The sequence below is a fragment of the Coenobita brevimanus genome, chromosome 19 (assembly GCF_032717465.1).
Source record: "Coenobita brevimanus isolate Jiangsu-jjx chromosome 19, ASM3271746v2, whole genome shotgun sequence".
Taxonomy (NCBI): domain Eukaryota; kingdom Metazoa; phylum Arthropoda; class Malacostraca; order Decapoda; family Coenobitidae; genus Coenobita; species Coenobita brevimanus.
This window is the reverse complement of record NC_136972.1, coordinates 11,710,512-11,727,484: the sequence shown is the minus strand read 5'-3', so window position 1 is coordinate 11,727,484 and position 16,973 is coordinate 11,710,512. Positions and strand designations below refer to the sequence as shown.

The following is a 16,973-nucleotide window of genomic DNA, read 5'->3' as shown; positions in this document are numbered from 1 at the left end:
TCTTTTCCTTCTATAAAGTCATTCACTTCTCGTAAGCCAGAATTATCTTATTTCCATTGTTCTGAACTCTCATTGCAGACTACCGGTATACGAAGTTACGAAAGATTTTGTCTATTAACAGTTTCATTGCGTTTTATTTTCTATATTGCCTTTTTATACTTTTCATTCTGTATTACACGTCTGTCTAGTACCAGACGCCTCAATTCCGTAAGAGATGGCCACAAGCAAATCGCCGCCATGTCGGTCGCCCTTTACAAAGCCATTTCACTGCCGTGCTCCCAGCTCGCACACCCCTCTCTCATATACCCCTCCATGACATGTAGAGAGGTGTATGGTATGTAGGAGGACTACTGGGCCTTGAGAGCAGGCTGTGAAGCCTATGCCCAGAAGTCGGACACATAAAAAAAGAAAAAAAAAAAAAACTCCATCCCTCCATCTCATTCTCGGCCTCCCCCTCCCTCTCCCCCCCTCCACCTCACTTGCATACACTCTCGCTCTCCACCCTCTCCATATGGCCAAACCACATCCATGTACTTCCCCTAACGCTTTCTGTCATATTCACATCCACACCACAGTGCTCCTTCACTTGATCATTTGTCAGTATTTCCACGTGACTCCACATGCTTCTCTCAAATAACTCATTTCCACTGCTCGCACCCTTGACTTGTGTCCTTCCAAGAAGGTCCAAGCTTCACTTCCATCCGTTAGGATTGGAATGCACACTTACCTGTTCCTTATTACTGCATTCAAAGAACCAGCAACCTTCCCAGTTGTACCTTTTCAAGCACTTCACCCTCTAAACTTCCATCCTTACTCATCACACTACCCAAGTGCTTAAACATACTCATATTTTCCATTTCCTCCTCATCCAGCCTCTCTGTATATTCAGTGGCTTCATTTCACTCGAAGACCCTAACTTTACTCTTGCCTACGTTCACCTTTAGATTCCGTCTCTAACTCACTCTCCAAACCTCATTCACTAAGCCTTGCAGTTCCCCTTCGTCTCACTTAACAGTACTGTACAGTATCATCGGCAAACAGTGCAGGGAGTTTCCAAACACTGCCCTCTCTCATTACGGTCGCTTTAATAGCCACTGCCCTACTTTGTACTTCTTCAGTAACCCCACCCATATTTCACATTGAACAACCATGAATCTATGACACATCCCTGTATCAATCGATCATTTAAATAGAAAAATTCACTCAGTTCGCTGTTCTTCCTAAAAAAAGAAAAAAAAAAAAGTCGGTATAATAGAGAAAACAAACTGGAGGCATGGGACTTGAATTGTTAAGGTCTTTCAGCTGAAAGTTATACGTGCATTTAGCCCCCACACTTTTGTTTGTTTTTGTGTGTATATGTGAAAGAGAGAGTATTAATGCAAACATAATGTATTCCATTAACCCCTTAATAACCCCCGACCATGAACAACCCTTTACAGTACCTTTGTCAGTGACGTCGAGTTGGCGCACGCTAAAAAAAAAAAAAAAAAGGTGAAGGGAACAAAGGTCACTGGTATGTTTACACAACCCTGCGCTACCATCCCAAGCAGTCAGGGGGTCACTTAATTTCAGGTGTTATCGCCCCACATGGCACATACACCGCAATTTTATGAACTCTTCAGAGAATCATTGAGAAACATAAGCTAAAAAAAAAAAATAAATAAAAAACTCATTGTTTGGTGCCCCAGACGATTCTCTTCACACCTGTAAGAAAAATAAATTAATTTTGGAACTCTTTAATAAATCTTTCAGGGGCCAGCCAGGGGTGCACGCAAATTTCTAAACCAACGGCCGTTGAGGAGTTAAGCCATTAAGCCATACCTAAGACTGTATGTTTGGCGAAGTTAAAGAAACTTACTCTATGTACTCAAATGTTATTTATTTTCCCAGTTACATTACTGTCAGTTAGGTTAGGTCTGATTAAATTATTTGGTTCAGTTAAACTAGGTTAGATTTAGTTAAACACTTAGGACAGTCCCTTCAGCCACTATACTGATGAATCAGACAAGAGTTGGCACAGCCAAACAGCTAAGTGCAACAGGGAAGCAGATTTAATAGGAAACGTTTCTTTATGGGTAATTATTACAGTACCAGAGGTTCATACGGTATGTGATTTCCAGTAATGTAATTTTCAGGAGATGTCAAGAATGAGCGAATTTCAAGAATTAACGAGGGGTTTTGAAACGTAGCCCTCGCTAATTTAGGGGAGTTACTGCGTATACAGTATATATTAGGTTTACAATAAATATAACTTTATATTGTGTGTGTGTATATATATATATATATATATATATATATATATATATATATATGTGTGTGTGTGTGTGTGTGTGTGTGTGTGTATGTATATGTATATACATATACATACATGTTTAGCGTTTGCATTTGTGGAACCGCAAGCTTCAAGAAGTTTGAGGATTTGTAGTTGCCGAAGATAATGATTTGAGTTTCCAGATTTGTGTTTTCGGATGTGAATTTTCGTTTGTGATGCTCAGCCCTGTCTCATTCTCCAACTACTCTATCCACCTTCAATTTCCTATATTTTGCACTACCTTGCAAATTTTGAATTTTCTTTTAACTGGTTAAGCGTCTGTTGGTTTCCAAATATATTTGCTCATCTTTTCCCTTTCTCCTTTAGCTAAACCTTATCACACTAGTTAATTGAGTGAGTTTTAATTCTACTTCTTTCACTTTTATTTTCTCTTCCATTCGCATTGTTTTTATTCTGTCTCCCATTGCTCTCTCTCTCTATCTCTATCTATCTATCTATCTATCTATCTATCTATCTATCTCCGAGCTTTGAGGTAATGTAAGTCTGCCTTTCAAATGATCTTTACACACATAGTCCATTACAAGACCAGGTGTTCTGTTTTGTGTGTGTGTGTGTGTGTGTGTGTGTGTGTGTGTGTGTGTGTGTGTGTGTGTGTGTGTGTGTGTGTGTGTGTGTGTGTGTGTGTGTGTGTGTGTGTGTGTGTGTGTGTGTGTGTGTATATGTGTGTGTGTGTGTGTGTGTTTTACTATAACCCATTGCATTTAATCGATTTTTAATTTATTTGGTGCAAAGTTTGAGAGTAGCCCATGAAGGAAATATTTTTTTGAAAACAATATCAAGGATCAGGGTCACAGGGCTGGTTTGTAAGTTCACCTTGCAAATTCAACTTCAATAGTTTTTATTCAATTTACTGTAGACTGAATTTGCGGGAATGATTAAAGGTGAAGCCAGAATTAAGTAATTCAGTTTTGAGGCACTCACTCAAGGGTCTAAATAACACAGCGATATCAAAATCTGATCAACATATTTGATTTTTAACAAAATAACTAAACCCATTTGATCCTTGTTTAGACAGACTTGATGGAAATGTTGAGTGTTAGTCACGGAGTTTTTTTTTTCCCCTTGAGAACAGTATATTAAAGGTCAAGGTCAAAGGGAAAGTTACCTGAACAGTTTTCATCGTATATAGATACAATGTCGTGGAAGGGTTGAAGATAAGACAAAAATGAATGGCTTCTATATTGAGAACAATTAGTCAAAGGTCAGTGTTACAGGAAAAGGTCAACTCAAACAGTTTTGTGCTGATATGAGCCATTATTAGTGGAGCTCTTATGAGTTAGGCAACGAGAAAGGGATTTAATCATGAAAACAAATTAATCAGTCAAAGGCACAGGACAAGGTCAAAAATAGACCCGTGTGTATCGGCATGTGAACAAAAATAAAACACGTTTTTAAGGACAAGAGATCAAAGGTCAGAGACTCACAGTAGGGTCAGCTTAAATTGTGTTTGCCCGATGTACACTAAACTTTGTGGAACGGTTTTGGTTACAACAAGGAAAAAGAAATACGATTTTGAGAACCATCAGGGAAAGGTCAAAGAGACTGGTTACTAAGCAAAGTAAACTCAAATGGCTTTTATCTTATTTAAACCAAAAATAGTGGAAGAGTTATGGGATAGGCAAGAATGAAGTAAAAGAGTAATTTACCGAAGGACAAAGTCATAGAGCACGTAAAATATTCAGTCCTTTGACCCTTTGGTAGGAACGGGTGTGGCACTCTCTGAGTGCTCCTTCCTGTTTACCTGTTTTTATTCCTCTTTTCATTCATACAGTACTCTTAAACAACTAGGGTATATAAAACAATGTCCGCCAGTCTATCTCTCCTTTTCAATATCTATTTGCTTTCCTCTCTTTTCCTCCAACACATAGTAAGAATCTTTCTCAAGGTTTTTTTTACCGTTTCGATATACCGTGCGTTTTATCTTTCTCTCTCTTTCCTTTCATGCAGACCTTTCACACAGTGTAATTCTGGTCCATTTCATCATTAGTCCTTTGTCATTCCTCTCCCGTTTCACCCGACGCTTTCAGGCTTTAAAATATCAAAAATAATATCCATATTTTACTACCTCTGCCTTTCAACTTTAATTTTCTCCCCTCCATCTGCACTTTCCTTAACCTTGTTGTTAGTATTGCGGTGGACCCAGGGGTATCTAAACCTGAACCCGATGAATGCAGAATGAAGCTGCCTTTCCCACAAAACAAGCCATCCTCCTTCTAAAGAATGGGAAAGGGGCTTAGGGACGCATTATCAGGCATGTCCTGCTGGTGTCACCGAGAAATGCCGTCCCTCTCCGGCACCTTCGTTAACCTTTACAAACACTACTGCACCGTGAGTCTGTCTCTTATTCCGTTTTATTCCATGCATTCCTTCGTCCCCATTCATTTCTCATTTATAATTCTCCCTTATTCGTTTGATTTTATTCGGTAATATTTTTATTTCTTGTTCTTTAGTATTTGCTACCCTGTTTCTTTGCTTTAGCCCCTGCCTTTTCGTGCCAACAATACTCTACCTGTCGCTCCTTATTTCAGTTTCCACCTGCTCTCTCTCTCTCTCTCTCTCTGTATCTATCTATCTATCTATCTAGTTATCTGGAAAAGATTCAGGGAAGCAGATGCAGAAGAATGATGAGGATATGGGTAACAGTGCAGTCATACAGCGTAGATTAGATCAATAACCAGAGAGAGGGAGAGAAGTACAGCAGCAGTCGATGAAAGGAGAGAAAGCAGGACAGAAGAGAGGAGACAAAAGGAACACTAACTGGAGAGGGGGAGTGAAAGGATAGGATGTGAGATGGAGGTGAGAAAGATAGGAAAAAGAAAGGACATTGTAAAAAAAAAAAAAAAAAGTACCGTACAAGGGAAAGCAAATAGCAAAGACCTTATTGTCCTGGCGAGTGTTAGCTTTTGAGAAAACTATAACTGCTATATCTAATTTTATTTCGCAGTGTGCTTTAGTTAAACAATATGTGCGTGAAGAGCTAAACTGGGTATCAATGAACCTTCAGTGTCCACTTGGAATGCGCCACTTTTCTATGTACCTAAACAAAACGATGAAGTGCGGGCAGTCACTGATTATCGCAAATTAAACCAGCAAACCATTCCTGATCGTTTTCCCATACCGTTGTTAAGTGACATCTTACAAACTATTGGACCAGAAAACCATACATTTTCAACAATTGATTTGCTCAATGCATATTACCAGATATAATTATATAAGGAATCACGCAAATATACATTTTCCACAAACAATGGTCATTTCCAGTACCGCAGAATGCAAAAGGGGCTTCGCACAGCTCCACGCACCTTCCAACGATTAATTAATAGTGTGTAGGATAGTAGTAGTAATAGTAGTTGTTCCCTAGGCAGTCTGGCGGAACAGCCCAAAGTCCCTTAGGAAGGCCTTGGCCGAGACCAGGCTTTTCCACAGAGCTCTCAAAGAGTGTATGTTGTGTTGTTAACGTGGGTGATTGTGTGCAATGCAGTCTTCCATAATGTGCTTAATAGTATGGAGTGTTGTGTTACAGTCTGGACAGGCATCAGCGACGGAGTCATCCAGCCTCTTCTGGTAGCTTAAGAGGGCTGGATGGTGCCCACATCTCAGCCTGGCAAGGTGGACCCTGTCCTCACGAGGGAGATAGGATTCAGAAGGGTGGATGTCAGGAGGCCGTGCATGCGGCTGTATGTTGTCTTTAAGTGACTGAATGGACCGGTGAGTGATTTGAGTGTGGATGTGCTTCTGGAAGCTAGTCTGAGGTGGGCGAGGGGGGAGAGATGACAGTATTTGTGTATGATATCGTGTGCTGGGTGTTGTTTTGATGTTCCTTGGTGTGGATGGACGTGCTGCTATTTAATGTAGTGGATGTTATGGGTTTGTGGAGGCTGCAGCAAGAATCTGGGTGCCTCTCATGTCTAGGTGATCCTTGCCTTTGAGGACTTTGGTTTCTTGATGTAGGTGGTCTGTGGGTGTCATAGCTGTGCAGCCTGTGATTATTTTTAGGGCCTTGTTTGTATGGTCTGTAGAGTGTTGTAGTGTGTTTTGGTGAAGGTAGGAGCCCAGGCAGGGCTTTTATAATTCATCACTGAACGTATGTATTGTTTGTATACTGTGGTGGTTGTTTCTTTGTTGTGTCCGAATGTTGTATGGGCCAGTGACCTCAAGGCACTGAGTCTTGGTGTTATTTTATTTTTAATGTTTGTGATGTGTTTTTAAAGTGACATTGATGTGTTGTATGTTACACCAAGGATTTTGTGTGTGTGTGTGTGTGTGTGTGTGTGTGTGTGTGTGTGTGTGTGTGTGGTAGGGGAGTGTTGTTCGTAGTGAGGTGTGGGATGTGACTGTGTTCTGCTGTCCAGTTTGTGAGAAGGGTCGCTGTAGATTTGGCAAGGGTTATTTTGAGCCTGTTTGTGGTGAACCATTCGTGTAGTGTTTTGATGTAAGGTTGGAGGATGTGTGCAGCTGTGTTTGCGTTTCGGTGCGTACATGTAAGTGTTATATCATCTGTATAGGAAGCTATGTGTATCTGTGGTGTGTGGGGTGTGGGTATGTCGTGCATGTATAGATTAAAGAGTGTAGGGGACAAAACAGATCCTTGGGAGACGCCATTTGTGAAGTTTCTGGTGTTAAAAGACTGACCGGCAAATGTTACGTGTGCACATTTGCCTGCCAAGTAGTTTCCCAACCATCTTTTTGTGATATTGTGCTTGTTTGTGTTGAATATTTTGTTTGTGACGATGTGGCGGAGGATGGCATCAAAAGCATTGCTGATATCTAGTGTGACTAGGAATGTTCTGTGTGGTGGCCTAGCTGAATTCATGCCATCGAAAACTCCCTGTGTAAGGTCTGTAAGGAGGGTGTGTGTGGAGTGTAGTGGCCTAAAGCCATGTTGTGATTTGGCTAGGGGAATGTGAGGTGTGACTAGTTGTAGTACCAGTCGTTCAGTGACTTTAGAGGGGGTGTAGAGGAGTGTGATGGAGAGGTGTGAGGAAGGGAACGTGGGGTCTTTGTTGGGTTTAGGGATAGTGATGATAATGCCATGCATCCAGATGTTGGGTATTATGTTGTATGAATAGCTGTAGTTTGATATGATGGTGAGTGCTTGTATGCCTTGTGGTCCAAGGATAAGGTGAATTGATAGTGTGTTAATGCTATATGATGGCATATTTTTTTGTCTGGATGACATTATAATTGCAACAAAAACAAAAGAAGAGCATTTACAGAAATTATACAAACTCTTGAACAAGTTAGCTAACGCTGGATTAAAAACTAAGCTGTCTAAATGTTGATATTGCTTTAAATAAATTAAATTCCTTGGCCAAAGGCAGGATACAGAGTGTATCCACACCTCAGTCGAAAAATTAAAAGCAGTAAGAGATTTCCCTGAACCCACAAATGTGCGTTAAGTACGCCAGTTTCTAGTACTAGCTGGATATTAAATAGCTTTTATACTAGGGTTCTCTAATATAGCAGAGCCATTGTTCCACCTAACAAAAAAACAAGCTATAGGCTTTCAGTGGGAAGAGGAATAAAACATATCATTTCATTATTTAAAAGGTGAAATTACATGTGCATTTTGATTGGCATATCCCCATTAATAAACCATTCATAATTTGCACAGATGCATTACTTACAGACTTAGGAACCTTACTGATGGAAGAAGATAACGTGGATAATACCAACCAATTGCATTTGCCAGTAGACATACAAAATTAGCAGAGAAAAATTATTGTACTACAGACCTGGAGACTCTAGTAGTTATTTTTGTACTACAAAAGTTTCGTGATCTTTTACATGGTTACGAAATTCGTCTCTATACTGATCTTAAGCCTCTTTTGGGCATATTTTAGGAAAAAAACTCCTCACTGGGAGGACAGCACAATGAAAATGTACAGTCCAGGGTTACAATTTACAGTAAATTTTCATTATGTAAAGGGTAAAATAAATGTGGCAGTGGACGCTTTATCACGAAATCCAACAACGACCAATATCGATACAATTAGTCTAAAGGAAACACTCGCCAACACTGAGACTGAAGAAATCTCTTAGGCACAAGGAGATAACCCAGTATGGTCTAGAGTTATATAGCATTTAGAATCAGATGATGATATATCATTACCCAAGCTACTGTACCACTTTAAGGATTCACTACAGAAAACAATATACGGTAAATCCAGGACAACCATATCACAGAAGAAATGTTAGGAAGTTAGTCTTTCCTAATAAAATGATACCTCACATTTTCAGGATTATACGCGACAGTCCACATGCAGGTCATCATGGCAAAGATAGGACAGTCAGGCAGACCCAGATGTCATATTATTGGCCATCATTACACAAAGACATGCATGATCACATTGACATGTGAATCATGTGCAAAGCAGAAAGGGTACACTTCAATACCAGCATGGCTAGGAAAATATCCTATGCTTAACCAATTGTGGGACGTTGTTGCGGTTGACCCCTTATCTAATAATCAGTATTTTTTTTTTTTTTTTTTTTTGCTACTGATCATTTCTCACGATATGTAATTTTGGTCCCAATTAAGAATATGACAGCAGAAACAGTCGAGAGTGTAATAACAGATAATGTTATCTGTAGGCTCACAACACCGAAGGTTCTAATAATTGATAATGGAGGAGAATTTAACTCTGAAATATCACAAAAAATATGTAAACAAGACAATATAAAAAATGGTAATTGTTTTAGCCTGTCATCCAGCTTCCAATGGATTTGTACAGAGACATAAAAATGCACTTAAAAGGTTAATATTTTAACCTGTCAACCAGCTTCCAATGGATTGGTAGAGGGACACAATAAAAAAAAAGTGTTAGATGTAATACGCCACATTCTCAAGGAGAATTATGCAAACTGGGATGATTGGATCCACAGTGTGGAAGTATTAATTAATTGTGCAATTAGCAAGAGTATAGGATACACACCTAATTTTATTATTTAAATGACTGACAAACGTCTCCCATACGCAATACTGGAAGGCAAGCAAATGGCTATATACAGTTATGAAGAATATCCTAAACTTCGTTTACATGATTTCCAAGTGATACACACACAATGTTGTTAAGGAAGCAATGAATGAAATCCAAGGAAGAAATGACGGAATCATGTAATAAGGAGGCAAAGGAATCAAATACACACACAATGTTGTTAAGGAAGCAATGAATGAAATCCAAGGAAGAAATGACGGAATCAAGTAATAAGGAGGCAAAGGAATCAAATATCAATATAAGTGACATTGTGTATGGCATCACTCACACTAAAAACAGCAAACTGTCGCCAAAATTTGAAGGCCCATACTGGGTAATTAAGAGAACAACCAATAAGGTATTAAGTCACTCTCTAGTGATTCAGAGAAGTATGTTCATATTGATAATTAAAGAAGGGTCTCAGGAAGTTTACCTTGCTATCATAAAACATCGGATACAACTTATAAAACTAGTAAATACGATGGAAGTAAACCGGAAGAATTTAATATAGTACAAACTGAAATAAATTATGATCGCATACCAAACATACAAAATAACTGCAACTAATACAACAATTACCATAACAAGGTATTTACATGACTTAAGAGTTGATTTTCACTCCTTTTACCACGTTGAGTACACCGCTTCCCGTCCGATCAGCGAAGTTAAGCAACGTTGGGTCTGGTTAGTACTTGGATGGGTGACCGCCTGGGAACACCAGATGCTGTTGGCATCCCTACGTGTCAAGTGGGGTTGGTGGAGGATTAGTGCACCTCCCTGTAAAACAATTAACTCTAAGCCCTTGGCTACCCCGTCTGGGATACATGGCGTCTGGCAATGATGAATGATTTTTCTCCTAGAGCCAGATTAAAGTCAAGATAACTGAAAGATTCATTATTAGTATCATCATCCCTAGAATGACTTGCTAACATCATTGGATTAGCTATCTACTAAAGTTATACTCTCAGGTAAAAATGAGGGGAATCATTCCGTGGATTCTACTGTTTATGATAGAAAGAGGAATTCTTCACTTACACCCTCAACATGTAGTAGGACAAGGTTGCTTTATCACACCAACCGCCTGTAAAGCTAATGTGCAAGACCAAGTGTGTAATTAAATTAGTTTGGACGTACTGTACAACCTACCAGTCATGTAAAGAATATAGCAAGACCACTTAGTACTCTTGAAGCCGTATTTAGAGGCTCTTTCCCGTATGTTCATCCAACACAAAAAGTGGCTGAAATTAAGTTGGTGGACTCGAAGTTAGAACAGGCTAAGACCATTGTGCTCACCATGATCCAGGATATCCCATCACATTGGACTGACACAGAGAAACAAACATCACAAATACGCGTGGCGAAAGAGTTCTTATCAATCTAGGTGGAGCAATTCTGGGTAACATTTTTGTATTGGCAACAGAAAATGATCTTGAAGAAATAACATATTTAACAAACTTGCACAAATTCTCTCATATCAACATAAGCTAGTTGATACCCAGAACGGAATTAATGACGATTGTAAAGAACCTATGAAAAACAAAGAAATCAGCTCAAGAAACTGGGGAAAGTAAATGCACTGGAATGGAATACGACACATCTCCACCTCTTCTCAGTGGTCATGGAACATAGTGACAGTACTACAGCTCGTTATCAACCTTTCATGAGAGACATTATTAATGCTGGTAGTGGTAGGATTATCATTAATTTACTTCCAATTCACAGTCTACGTCAAATATTCAGACAAAACGTAAATAAGCATGGGTTGAAGGCTTTGTTTGAAGAAAGGAATCAGATGTTATATTATCTACACTTAAAAGCAACAATCACACCAACATCAATACTAGTTCATGTCTCATTCATAACAGTCGATTTTTTCACTGTCTATCATATATGTCCTTTTCCGTCTAAAAATGATGACTCAGTCACCATCAACACGAAAACAGAAGTCATCATGGTCTGCAAATAAAGAGAACACTGTCACCTTTGCTAGTGAAACAACAATTAAACATAAACATCGTACATCATTGCATGCATTTTACCTTTGTCCTGCATACATCTTCACGTTTCAGCCAGACCGTCCCTTGTGAAACGGCTATCATAAAGAATGCAACATCCATCATCATTGCAACTTCACATTTGCTCCAGATAAACACATCCACCATCAGCGCGTTGGACGTCCTCAGATCTTCTATTTCACTCAAAATGCACCAGTGCCCGTAACTTGCCCAGACACACTTCCAACCCATACATCAGCATCGGGTTTATACATATCACCGGATTACTGTTCAGTACTAACTCCTTCATTGTCCACCCTTACCTACTAAAAACCACTATGCTATTCTAAACCACACACATAAGTACTTCCAACCATTACCTAAGATGAATTTAAATATGAGTAAAACATATTAAGTTAACTTCACCTGATTTTGAAACCATGCAACTGATCAGTCGAACAATGCAACCTTCGGAGAAATATAGTAGGATATGTTTAATCCATATTATGTTTATAGCCTAGCTCCAATCATCCTTATATTCTTCTCTATCATATTTGCTATATTAATATTGGCTATGTGCAAGGGAAGCGAGAATTGAAAACCTGGAAATAACAGTCAAAAGCTATGCATTACAAGTGAGACCAATTGTGAAAATATTGTATATATATATATATATATATATATATATATATATATATATATATATATATATATATATATATATATATATATATATATATATATATACTGTATATATATATATATATATATATATATATATATATATATATATATATATATATATATATATATATATATATATGTGTGTGTGTGTGTGTGTGTGTGTGTTTGTGTGTGTGTGTGTGTGTGTACAGTATATATATCTTATATAAAATTACAAAAAATATGCGGTTACATAATGTAATATAGCATTACTTTGAGTATAAACTGTGCAACAGAATGAAACCAGTATACATGTATCCATTTTATAAAATGTAACCATATTACTGTGTCTCATCTAAACAGATAGCAAGTACATCAGAGATGGCCGATTCTGAATGCGATTGACTACTGTAGACTTACCATTATATTGCAACTGCTCTGCTATTGTATAAATAAATAAATAAATAGAGAGAGAGAGAGAGAGAGAGAGATGTATATCTCTATTGTTGTGTACGATTATGTTACTTTTTTTTTTTTTAAGTGTCCGACCCTGGGCAAAGGCTTCAGTGTCTATTTCCAAGTCCCAGTAGTCCTCCTTGGGGCCCAATGGTCCTCCTACATCTTCACATGTCACCACTTCGGCGCTAACACCCACCATCCATATTGAATACATGCTTGGGCTGTCTCATACAGGACTGGTGTACTGGTATCAGCGGGGATACATTTATGACATGTCGGCGGGTCATCTGGTAGATCAAAAAAGTCTGTTTTTTATGAAATTATAATCCTTAAACTGTTGCCTGACCCAGCTGGGATTCGAACCTAGGTCCATTAGGACTGCAGGCTGTCTCTCTCTACCGATTCAGCCACCGATTCCCCCATTAGTATTTACCTTAATTGTTTGATAGGTGCATCAACGGCCTTGTCACATATTCCTGTACACAGTTTAGATTGTATTACAAAGATAGGTCGTCGGTATGCCAGTTTGGAGTGACTGAGCGATATAGAGGCATTAATATAGTCATTGCACAACATGTAATACTTATGGGCATTAATATAATCATAGCACAATATGCAACACTAGCACAGCATGTAATAAGCAGGTGGATGTCTGGTTCATGAGGAGGTGAAACACAAACATCCTCTGGCATACACGACCAAGAATGTCAAACACATGATATATGTCAAACACACGATGCAGCTCGCGGAAGCCAGATAGCCACGTGACAGAAGCATGCTAGACACTATACGCACACACATACACTCACACATGTCAGCCAGCTGGAAACCAGGCAGTAATATATACTCAGAAATCAGGTGTGGGAGTCAGTAGGAATCAGGAGACTGGGGAGGGTAGGAGATAGAGTAGGAGGTTGGTAGCCAGAGATTAGCTGTCACTCTGATAATCAGTGGGTCACATCACTGTCAATCACACAAATGCAGGAGTAGGCAGTGAACAATATAATAGTGTCACAATAAAACCCCTTAACCCTAGAGTGTCTCTTCCTCACCTTCGCCTATGATGCAAGACAGACAGGGGGGAGTGAAACAGAGGAAGACCTACCTCGAGACTAGAGAGATAAAACCCACAAATACACAATCCCCACGCTATCCAACGCCTCACGAATCTTTACATTGGTAGCAGCCCATACAGGTGACATAGGTGCCTCATCAATCTACATCCACAATCCCAACCTCCTAAGCTACGACTGTTATCTACATTTGGTAGCAGTAGTTATCTTCTTTACCCTATGATACCCGACACTGGTGGCAACAATTTTCTACACTTATCTGTATTATTGACGCTGGTGGCACCTGCCTACCTAGATACCTACCTATGTACCTATATATCTATATACAACTGAACAGGTATATCTTCTACTCCCAGTGATGAAGAAGAAGAGATGAAATCAATGATCGACAAATTGACTGTCTGAGCCATAGCTACCGTGCCTCTCTCAGATTTTTCCTTTCTCTTCTGCCCTGTTTCCATTTGCCTGCTTTTCACTTCCCATGATTTCTGGAGCAGCCAGCTGGTCGACTCATGCCATCGTCAACTGCATGCAATCTTCCTGCTGACAGATTAGGAAAGCCCGGTCATCCACTTTTCTGGTCTGTATCTGGGCATCTTGCTTGGAGACGTGAAACAGTTCTTCAAGGTCTCCCCAAAAGATGTCTTCCTTCAAGATATGAGAGAAGGCAATATGCTGACAAAATGTAATATAAACACTGTATTGAAGACAAGCGTTTCTTAAGTTGCCAAAGCTTCGCTTTATACAACCTTTTTCAAGTCTGTCTATCTATCTATTTATCTATTTATCTATCTATTGCCAGACGCCTCAATCCCGTACGGGGTGGCCACAGACAAATCAATTCCATGTCACCCTGTGCAATGCCAATTTACTGCTTTGCTCCCAGCTGACACACCCTCTCTCATATACCTCTCCACTCCATCCCTCCATCTCATTCTCGGCCTCCCCGTCCCTTCTCCCCTCCACCTTCCTCGCATACACTCTCCTGGTTAGTCTCTCGCCTTCCATCCTCTCCACATGGCCGAACCAACTCAGTGTATTTCTCCTAACAATTTCTATCACATCCTCATCCACACCAGTGTTCTTTCCCCATTTGTCAATCTGTCTCTCCATGTAACTGCATAAGCATATCCCAAATAGCCAATTTCCACTGCTCTTGCTCTTGACTTGTGTCCTTCCAACAATGTCGAAGTTTCACTTCCATACATTAGAGTGCGTATCACAATAGTGTCATGCAATGACTTTTTTACTTCCATGCTCACTTCCATGTTCCTTATCACTGCTTTCAAACAATCAGCAACCTTTCTTCCCTGTTGTACCCTTTCAAGCACTTCACCCTCTAAACTTCCACGCTTACTCGTCGCACTATCGAAGTAATTAAATGCACTCACATTTTCCACTTCCTTATCATCCAACATCACCACATTCATTGACTTCATTTCTCTCAAAGACCATAAAATTACTCTTCCTTACATTCACCTTCAGATTCCGTTTCTTACACACTCTTCCTAACTCATTAACCAAGCCTTGCAGCTCCCCTTCGTCTTCACGGAACAACACAGTATCATCTGCAAACAACAGTACAGGGAGTTTCCAAATTCTGCCCTCTTTCATTAGCGCCGCTCCTAAATCCACTGCCCTACCTTGTATCTCTCTTATAACCCCATCCATATACAGACTGAACAACCATGGAGACATGACACATCCCTGTTTCAATCCAACAATGAGATACAAAAATTCACTTATTTCACAATCAACATGCACTGCATCCTTAGCACCCTCATACATACTCTTCAGTACGTTCACCAACTTCCCAATTACTCCATACATCCTTAATACTTTCCACATTCCTTGTCTATCCACCCTGTCGTATGCTTTCTCCAAATCTATGAAGGCTGTATACAACTACTTTCCCTTGTCTAGAAGTTTTTCCACTAAAGACCTTAGAATGAATATCTGATCTACACAACCTCTTCCCTTCCTAAAACCTCCCTGTTCTTCTACAACTAATTCCTCTGTTATTTCCCTAACTCTGTCAATAAGTATCCTACCATATACTTTATCTGTTACACTAAGAAGACAAATGCCCCTATGATTACCACATCCTTTTTTTCCCCATTTTCCTTTGTACATGGGAAAACTTATACCTGATTTCCAATCCTCCGGGACCCTACCTTCATCCCAGGCCAATCTGCATATCTTCCTGATCCATTCTACTAGTATCTCTCCCCCATGCTTCAGCATTTCACCACACACTCCATCAATTCCTGGGGCTTTTCCCATTTAGACTTTCTTTATTGCTTCCATAACTTCCATCCTACTGATTTCTTCCCCTCTTCTCACTGCTCTCCGTCTCCCAGCCATTCCCAACCCACTTATTCTCGCGTTACTTTCATTCTCTATGTTCAATACTTCATTAAAACGTTTTCTCCATTTACTAATTTTTTCTCCCTTCTCCACTAGTAATCCGCCATTTTTATCTTTCACTCCCCAACTAACTTATTTGGCATCCTGTCAAACTCTCTTTACCTCTTTACAGAGCATTTTCTTACACTCTATCCACTTTACAGTCAAGTTCCTTCCAAATTCTTCATCCACTCTCTTCTTACTCTCTCTTATTAATCTTTTCACCTCTCTCTTCCATCTGTCTATTGCCAGACGCCTTAATCCCGTAAGGTGTGGACACAATCAAATCACCTCCATGTCGCCCTGTCCCCCGCCATTTCATTGCCCTGCTCCCACCTCACACACCCCCTCTCTCATATACCTCTCCACTCTATCCCTGCATCTCATCCTCGGCCTCGCCCTCTCTCTCCCCTCGTCCACCTCACTCACATACACTCTCCTTGTCAGTCTCGCACTCTCCATCCTCTCTACACGTCCAAACCACCTCAGTGTGTTTCTCCTAATGCTTCCTATCACATTCACATCCAACCACAACGCTGTTTCACTTCTTTATTTGTCAGTCTGTCTCTCCATGTGACTCCACATGCTCCTCTCAAATAACTCATTTCCACTGCTTTCACTCTTGACTTATGTCCTTCCAACAAGGTCCAAGCCTCACTTCCATACATTAAAGTTGGTATCACAATACTCTCATGTAGTAGCTTTTTCACTTCCATGCTCAGTTTCCTATTTCTGATCACTGCTTTCAAGGAACCAGCAACCTTTCTTCCCCACTGCACCCTCAAGCACTTCATCCATCGTTACTCATCACACTTCCCAAGTACTTGAACGCATTCACATTTTCCATCGCCTCCTTATCCAGCCTCATTACTGTATACTGTACATTCACTGACTTCATTTCTCGCGAAGACCATAACTTTACTCTTCCCTACTTTCATCTTTACATTCCGTTTCTTACACACTCTCCCAAACTCATTCACCAAGCCCTGCAGCTCCCCTTCGTCTTCACAAATGTTGTTTTCAAATGATACAAAACAGTATCATTTGAAAACAACAGTACAAGTAGTTT

The 16,973-nt window shown here is 39.8% G+C and overlaps 1 protein-coding gene and 1 pseudogene across 1 annotated transcript in view; both read left to right on the top strand.

The window, feature by feature from the left end:
- Positions 1–16,973, top strand: part of LOC145391691 (uncharacterized) — a 192,226-nt gene that overhangs the window by 133,113 nt on the left and 42,140 nt on the right. The gene's annotated exons all lie outside the window — the stretch shown is intronic.
- Positions 9,924–10,042, top strand: LOC145391789 (5S ribosomal RNA; annotated as a pseudogene).